The sequence below is a fragment of the Strongylocentrotus purpuratus genome, unplaced genomic scaffold (assembly GCF_000002235.5).
Source record: "Strongylocentrotus purpuratus isolate Spur 01 unplaced genomic scaffold, Spur_5.0 spur5_scaffold_7, whole genome shotgun sequence".
NCBI classification, from domain to species: Eukaryota; Metazoa; Echinodermata; class Echinoidea; order Camarodonta; family Strongylocentrotidae; genus Strongylocentrotus; species Strongylocentrotus purpuratus.
Genome location: NW_022145613.1, coordinates 36,606,008 through 36,614,176, shown reverse-complemented (window position 1 = coordinate 36,614,176; position 8,169 = coordinate 36,606,008). Strand labels below are relative to the sequence as shown.

General features: G+C 39.2%; 1 long non-coding RNA gene across 1 annotated transcript; it reads right to left on the bottom strand.

Annotated features, from left to right (window-relative positions):
* Positions 1 to 391: 391 nt before the first annotated feature.
* On the bottom strand, positions 392 to 8,169 carry LOC115920023. Its single transcript, XR_004062128.1, has 4 exons — positions 7,780 to 8,169; positions 3,546 to 3,647; positions 1,580 to 1,681; positions 392 to 659 (listed from the first exon to the last, which is right to left on the bottom strand). It is a non-coding gene; the product is annotated as an uncharacterized LOC115920023 (long non-coding RNA).

The window sequence follows — 8,169 nt, the reverse complement described above, 5'->3', positions numbered from 1 at the left end:
CATTCTGACTACTGCAATATTATTATTCGTATATGGTGAATGAAATAATTTGTATCGAGGCACTTTGGTTACATTACGAAAATGGCCTATTTAGCAACTTTATTCTGTTTATAGAACGTACATGTAGGAGATTGTGTTGGAGATCCTGAACCAAAGAATTATTACAGTCAACTGTGCCCATTTCACCCATTTCTTTCACTGATCAAAGATAAGAGGATGACAGGGGATGTTGCGGACATTATCTTTGCATTAGCGATAACTTTTTCATGCTAACTCTACCCACAACAAACTTACTGACCATCTCAATATCAATTATCATTTTCCAGGTTATATGAACTATGATGAAACTTCAAATTATCAAACTTTATAGGAATGCGATAACTTACCATATCGTACCTGGAAAGACAAAGATTTCAGTCCAGCGTTAACCAATGCATTTGCTAAATTTTCCCTTTGTTCATGATCCAAGAATCTCTTCTTCCAATCTATCAGCATCTTATAAACACCATGGCAACCTCCTCCAGTGTTTTCTCTTCTGTATCTACTTAATGCAGGAGCATTAAATCCCAAGTAATGGCCAAGTCTCTGGAAGTCGTTATCTGGACAGATCAGATTGGCTAGGTCTAGACATTCGATATCTGTAAACTCAGTTCGAACTACTGTGTGGTCAAGATAGAGAGAGAGAGAGAGGAAGAGAGAGCGAGAGAGAGAGAGAGAGAGAAAGAAAGAAAGAAAAAGAAAAGGAGAAAGAGAGAGAGAGAGAGAGAAAGAAAGAAAAAGAAAAGGAGAAAGAGAGAGAGAGTGAGAGGGGAGGGAGATGGAGAGAGAGAGAGAGAGAGATGTTGAGAGGTTATAAGAAGAGAAATAGAATGGTGACGGAAAATAGAATAACTTGCGCGTAAGTTGTAAAGAAATAATCATACATAAATTCTTTTGACACGCGTTAAAACACATCCGTAACAATTTTTCATGCATGTCCACCGAAAGTCGTATACCACTGAAACCATTGGAAGAGCTGTATTATTCCTGGCATTACTCCCTTAACTTGTTAATTTGTTTTTACATAATGATTTGGAGCATAGCAACGAAATCAAGCTTTTCGTCTTGCACTCAATCAGAGTTAATCGCAAGAATGAATAGAAAGCCAACCACATCCCGTTATTTTTCGCTCGCCTTGATTATTCAGCTTCTGCTACATACCGTGCAAGACGACAAGTTTGATAACAATGTGTAATTGTTAATATTCTTCGATTTTGTAGTGCTTATCGTCTCTTCAGATGTAATTTGGTTTCAATCTATATTTCTTCAATAACCTGTAATAAAAACATATTCTAAGTTCGTTCATCATGTTCAAGTATTTATTGAAGTCAAATAATATTTCTACAATCGGTATAAAGGGTACATTGTGGTATTACCTGTTAAAGGTGGGATTGTTGGATTGGTTTGGGTAGGCCCTCCATCTGATCTTAGAGGCATAATCTGTTCTCCTGAACCTGCCATATCTTCTGGTAGTGTTTTTTATTGAAATCAAGTTATACTAATTTATTCAATCGGTATATAGGGTATATTGTGGTATTACCTTTTAAAGCAGGTTTAATTGTTGGATTGGTTTGGGTAGGCCCTCCATCTGATCTTAGAGAACGGTAACCCCTAGGATGTTCTCCTGAACCTGCCATATCTTCTGGTAGTGTTAACAAAAAGGAGATGGATATCAATATAATTTGACAAAAGAAACTACGCTTCTCTACTCGGTCTTCAAAAAGAGATCTTCAGTTTACCCTCTCTCTCTCTTTCTCTCCCTCTCTCTCTCTCTCTCCCTCTCTCTCTCATTAATTTCATTTTCTCTTTTCCATCTTCCAGCGTTTTCTTTTCTGTATCTACTCAATGCTGGATTATTAAATCTCAAGCAAAGCGTACAGACGGACAACTCTCCCGTTTGTCGTGTGTGAAGATATCATTAGTTTCTCTTTGTTCTTTCTTCATAAGTGCCTTCTTCTTTTGGACACTGTTCAAAACCTATTATGAATCGCATATTATTAGAGGTCCTCTAATATAATGAGAAAAGGACCCTCCTGAGTCATATTTATGAGAGATAGAGAGGGGGAGATAGGGAGAGAGAGAGAGAGAGAGAGAGGAGGGGGGGGGGGGGGGGGGAGGGAGAGAGAGAGAGAGAGAGAGGGGGGGGGGGAGGGGATGTTGAGAGGTTATATGAAGAGAACGAGAATGGAGGCAGAAAAAACAGACGACTGGAAGGAAAATTGAATTAAAATTGCTCGTATTTTGCAAAGTAATAATCATACATAATTTTCTTTTAAAACGTTTTTGTTAAAACACATCGGCAATAAAGTTGTATGCATATAAATTATATCGAACGTCATATACAATCAAAACAACTAAAAGAGATGTAGCATTCCTGGCATTACTTCCTTTATTTATTAATTTGTTGTTATAGATACTGTATGATAACAACGAAATCAAGCTTTTCGTCTTGCAATCATCACAGAAAATCGCAAGAATAAACATAAAGCCAACCATATATATATATATATATCCCGTTATTTTTCGCGCGTTGCTCATATTTTGGCTTCTGTTTATATCGTGCAAGACGCCAAGCTTTAATATGTCTGTATTAGGCCCCCAAACAATTATTTGGTTGTCCTCGACCGCCCGCTAGTAATTTTTTTTTTTTTTTTTTTTTTTGGGGGAGCAATCTTAAACGCCAAGCATACCATTTTATGCATTTTGCAAGGATCAAAATCCGTCCCGTTGCCAATTTGGTATTTTCAGTACGCAATTCTGTATTTATTAAACTTGCCATTTTTATTTTTCTATGTCAAAATGCCGTTCATTCTAAGTCAGGTTCTGAGCATTCTTTAACTCATTTTAAAGCCCATCTGTACTAGTTTACAGTAGGGATTAGACCACCCTGCAAGGTCACTGGACAGATGGTTATCTCATCAAATCAGCTCTCAGTTAACATAAGATAAAGAGGATCATGGGGGACCAATGGTCACCGATTAGGGCATTGTTAGCTATATAGAGGGCGCAAGTACAATGAGAATGTAAAAGGTGCTGTATTTCAAAGCCAAAAATACTTTCTGTGTTGGTCTTGATATTCATTGTACATTAAACTAGTCTTTTACCATATTAAAGTGTTTTATTGACTTCGTTTGTTTAAATGCTTGACATCTCAATGTTTTGTTTTGTTTTTTATGAAAAAATATTTATTTTAAAAATATATAAAAAAGACCCCCCAAAATGGAATTAAAAGTTTTAAAAAAATAAATTAAAAAAATCTGGCCGCCCGCCCATACTCCGGAAAAGCAATCGAGGACAACCAAATGATTTTTTTTTGTTGGCCTAATCGTTGATATTCTTCGATTTTGCAGTACTAGTCGTCTCATTAGATGTAATTTGGTTTTAATCAGTATTTCTTCATCAACCTGTAATAAAACATATTCTAAGTTTTGTTCATCACGTTTAAGTATTTATTGAAATCAAATGATACTTCTACAATCGGTATATATGGTATATTGTGTTATTACCTGTTGAAGCAGGGTTTGTTGGATTGGTTTGGGTCACGGGCCTATCATCTGATCTTAGAGACGTGAAATGACTAGGCTGTTCTCCTGAATCTGCCATATCTTCTGGTAGTGTTTAAAAAAAAAGGAGATGGATTTAAAAATAATTTCTTTGACAAAGAAAATCATGTGAAGTTCGCTTTTCTACTTGGTTTTTCAAAAACGGATCTTCGGTTTATCTCCTCTTTCTCTCTCTCTCTCTCTCTCTCTCTGTCTCTCCCTCTCTGTCTTAATAAGCTCATTAAAATACTATTTGTAATAGAAACAGAATGACGGAAGTTTGAAATACATTGGACTAATAATAGGAGTGTTATGAATGTTTGAAATACGAGATCACTGTGTGTACTCAAATATCAAATTGGTAGTTTGGTCAGTGGACTGTGGCGTACATTATACGGACAACTCTCCCGTTTGCCATGATTGTATACAGATATCATTAATTTCTGGGGGGGGGGGGTTCGTAGTAGGTGCCTTCTTCCTTGGAAAAGTGCTCAAAATATTTTATGAATCGCATATTAGTAGAGGTTCTTCTGGGATAAAGAGTAAAGGCCCTCCTGAGTCATATATTTTGAGAAAAAAAATATATTTTAGTCATTTTGTATGTTGGAACAAATTGGAAAGTAGTCCGGCACTACGTCACAGTAACAGTGCCGATCACGTGTAGTGATTTCGTCTTTCGAAAAAATTATTAGGTTCTTGTTAATTGTCTGACTTCACCAGTTCATCAGTCTGCTTCTCTTATTTTTCTGCTTTCTTTAATTATAGCCAGTGGCGTAATGAGCAAAAACGTTTGGGGGGGGGGGCTGACAAAAAAAATCCTAATCACCCCACTCTAACATGTAGGCCCCGCTGAATTACGTTTCTCAAAGTGGCGTCTAGGGGCAAAGCCCCCGAAGCTCAAGGGGTATGGGCATCAGTGGCGGATCCAGGAATTTCTTACGGGGGGGGGCACAAAATGGCATGGGGGTGAAGTATATGTAAAACGATGAAGCAACAGAACGATGCTTTAACGGCGAGGGAGCGGAGCGACCAAGCAAGGGGTGGGTTTGGGAGGGGGTTCTGTCCCCCTCCCAGAGTAAGAAGCATTTGCAATTTTAGAACCAAATTAGACGCATTTTCAGACACTTCCTGGAGTAATATGACGTAAAATTGCTTTCTCCTACCCCTTCCAAGAGTAGGGATCTTTTGCAATTTGAGAACCACATTTGGCGCATTAATGTCCACCGGCACTTCATGGAAAAAAAAGAGGCCCTCTGATTGGTTAGAAGTTAGAGAAAAGTGATCTGTCACGTCGTGAGACGTCGTATAAATTATGCTTTGATGCAGCACAATGCACAAACACGGTGGTCCGGTACTTCACCAGTAGTACTTGCAAAAATTATCTCGAGTGTATAAACTGTGTCGTTATCAGGGGCGTCGCTAGATCTTTTTCAGTGGGGGAGGGGGGGGGTGTAGAGGCCGCCGATTACCGACAAAACGAGCCACCAGTATTATTACCGACAAATATAAAAATGCCTATGTCCAAATGTCTACAAATTTAACCCTTTAAACCCGGGGCCAGGAACTAAGTTATTTTTCAGTTTTCCCCTCTCGCGCGAAGCGCGAAAGCTTTGACACTTAATTAAATGATTAGAGAAAGAAGACGATCCGTTGTACTGTCCTCGACTCTCGAAGCTTGTTTCGCCCCTCCCGCGCAAAGCGCGGAAGCTATGACGTTTAATTTAATTATTAGAGAGAGAAGACGATTCATTGTACCGGTCCCGACTCTTCATCCTTGTCTGAATTAAGTCCCCCCCCCCCCCTCCCGCGCTAAGCGCGGAAGCTTTGACGTTTCAATACATTATTACTCTTAATCCTCGTCTGAATTCATTTCGCTCATCCCGCGCGAAGCGCTGAAGCTTTCACGTTTCATTAAATTATTAGAGAAAGAAGACGGTTCGTTGTATCGTGTTCTTGTCTGAATTCAGTTTCCCCCCTCCCGCGCGAAGCGCGGAAGCCTTGACACTACATTAAACTATTAGAGAAAGAAGACGATCCGTTGTACCGTTCTCGATTCTTAATTCTTGTTTCGCCCCTCCCGCACGAAGCACGGAAGCTATGACGTTTCATTTAATTATTAGAGAAAGAAGACGATTTATTGTACCGGTCTCGACTCTTAACCCTTGTCTGAATTCACTTTCGCCCATCCTGCGCGAAACGCGGAAGTTTTCAAGTTTCATTAAATTATTAGAGAAAGAAGACGAATCATTCATTTTCATTGTCCTGTTGACCGTTCTCGACTCGCTTTGACGTTTCAATAAATTAAATACTATTAATCCTTGTCTGAATTCATTTTCGCCCATCCCGCGCGAAACGCGGAAGCTTTCAAGTTTCATTAAATTATTAGAGAAAGAAGACGAATCTTTTTATTGTGTCTTTGTCTGAATTCAGTTCCCTCCTTCCACGCGAAGCGCGGAAGCTTTCACGTTTCATTAAATTTATAGAGAAAGAAGACGATTCATTCATTTTCATTGTACCGTTGAACCGTTCTCGACTCTTTATCCTTGTCTGAATTCTGTCCCCCACCCCCTTTCGCGCAAAGCGCGGAAGCTTCGACGTTTCAATAAATTAATACTATCAGTCCTTGTCTGAATTAATTTTCGCCCATCCCGCGCGAAACGCGGAAGCTTTCAAGTTTCATTAAATTATTAGAGAAAGAAGACGAATCGTTTTATTGTGTCTTTGTCTGAATTCGGTTCCCCCTCCCACACCAAGCGCGGAAGCTTTGTCGTTTCATTTAATTATTACTCTTAATCCTTGTCTGAAATCATTTTCGCGTTTCATTAATTATTAGAGAAAGATTAAGACGATTCGTTGTACCGTTCTCGACTTTTAATCGTAGTCTGAAATTAGTCCCCCCCCCCCCCCCCCCCCTCCCGCGCGAAGCGCGGAAGCTTTGCCGTTTCATTAAATTATTAGAGAAAGAAGACGATTCGTTGTACCGTTCTCTACTCTTAATCTTGTCTGAATTCAATTCCCCCACTGGGCCCCTTAACGGTATATGTGCAGTGTTACATGATGTAAGTATGGAACGCTTGTTCGTAAATCTGTGAATGCTCAGCCCGAGTGGTGGGTAGCATGTTATCTCCCGACAGTGCTTTGTACAGTAGCTTCTGGAAAGGAATTAGTGTTACTGTTAGTGGCCACTATAAGGCCCTTAGTGACTATAAAAAACATATGCTCTATTCCTGGCTATTAGTGGGAATGGGTCAGTTTGCAAGAAATAATGGAGAAACTATAGCATTTTGTTGAAAATCATATGATATCACGAACATTTATACATTACTTGTGAAAATAAGTCATGGTTCAATTTCATTTGGGGGGCTGGCGCCCTTCCAAGCCCCCCCCCCCCCCCCCCCCACCAGTACGCCAGTGGTTATAGCAGTTTGTTGCTTGGATTTTCCTTTAACCGTACTTAAACATAAAGTTGAGTTCTGGTCACGCGATTACTTTGTGAAAGAAACGGTGTGGAATCTATCAGAAAAAAGGTTTATCATGTAGCATATAGTATTCTATATAGCATATTGCATTCACTGGGTAAAAATTAGTAGTGGCATGAGCAGTGTAGTAGTAATAGTAGTAGCAGCAGCAGATGAAGTAGTAGCAGTAGTATTAGTAGCAGCAGTAGTAGTAGTAGTATTAGTAGCACTTCTAGGAGTAGTGGTAGTAGTAGTAGAAATAGTAGTAGTAATAGCGGCAGCAGCAAAAGTAGTGGAAGTAGTAGTAGTAGTAGTAGTAGTAATAGTAGTATAGTAGTAGTAGTAGCAAAATTAGTAGTAGTAGCAGTAGTAGTATTAGTAGTAGTAGTTGTTGTTGTAGTAGTAGTAGTAGTAGTAGCAGCAGTAGTAGTAGTAGTAGTAGTAGTAGTAGCAGTCGTAGTAGTAGTAGTTGTTGTTGTTGTAGTGGTGGTGGTGGTGGTGGTGGTGGTGGTAGTAGTAGTAGTAGTAGTAGTAGTAGTAGTAGTATTATTAGTAGTAGTAGTAGTAGTAGTATCAGTAGTAGTAGTAGCAGTAGTAGCAGTAGTAGTAGTAGTAGGCCTAGTAGTAGTAGTAGTAGTAGTAGTAGTAGTAGTAGTAGTAGTAGTAGTAGCAGTATTCGTAGAAGTAGTGGTATAGTTTTCTTAGTAGTGAATGTCAAAGGAAGACAATAAATAACTTACCCAAGCGATGTTCACTTCCTTGCTTTTATGACCTCTCCGTATTTGTATTCCTCTGAATCTACCAATGCACAACTCACAGGTTTTTCCTGGCTACAAGGCAACGTGAAAAGAAAATCCCCTATATGTTAGGTGGGTTTTCCCAGACCGTCTCCCTAAACGAGAATACTCAATATTGGCTACTCGAGCGGTAGCGCTTCTTCAAAGTTCACTGAAACGTGTTTACCAACAAGTGCATATCTTGTAAACAAACAACAAAATCATGTCCAGAATAAGTCTCAAAGGTATTATATTATCCAGGATGAGTATCGATGGTGTTATTTTTTCCAGAAGAAGTCTCGATCGTATCGTTGTCGGCCTGAGATTTTTTAATATGAATAGAGCAGTATAGTA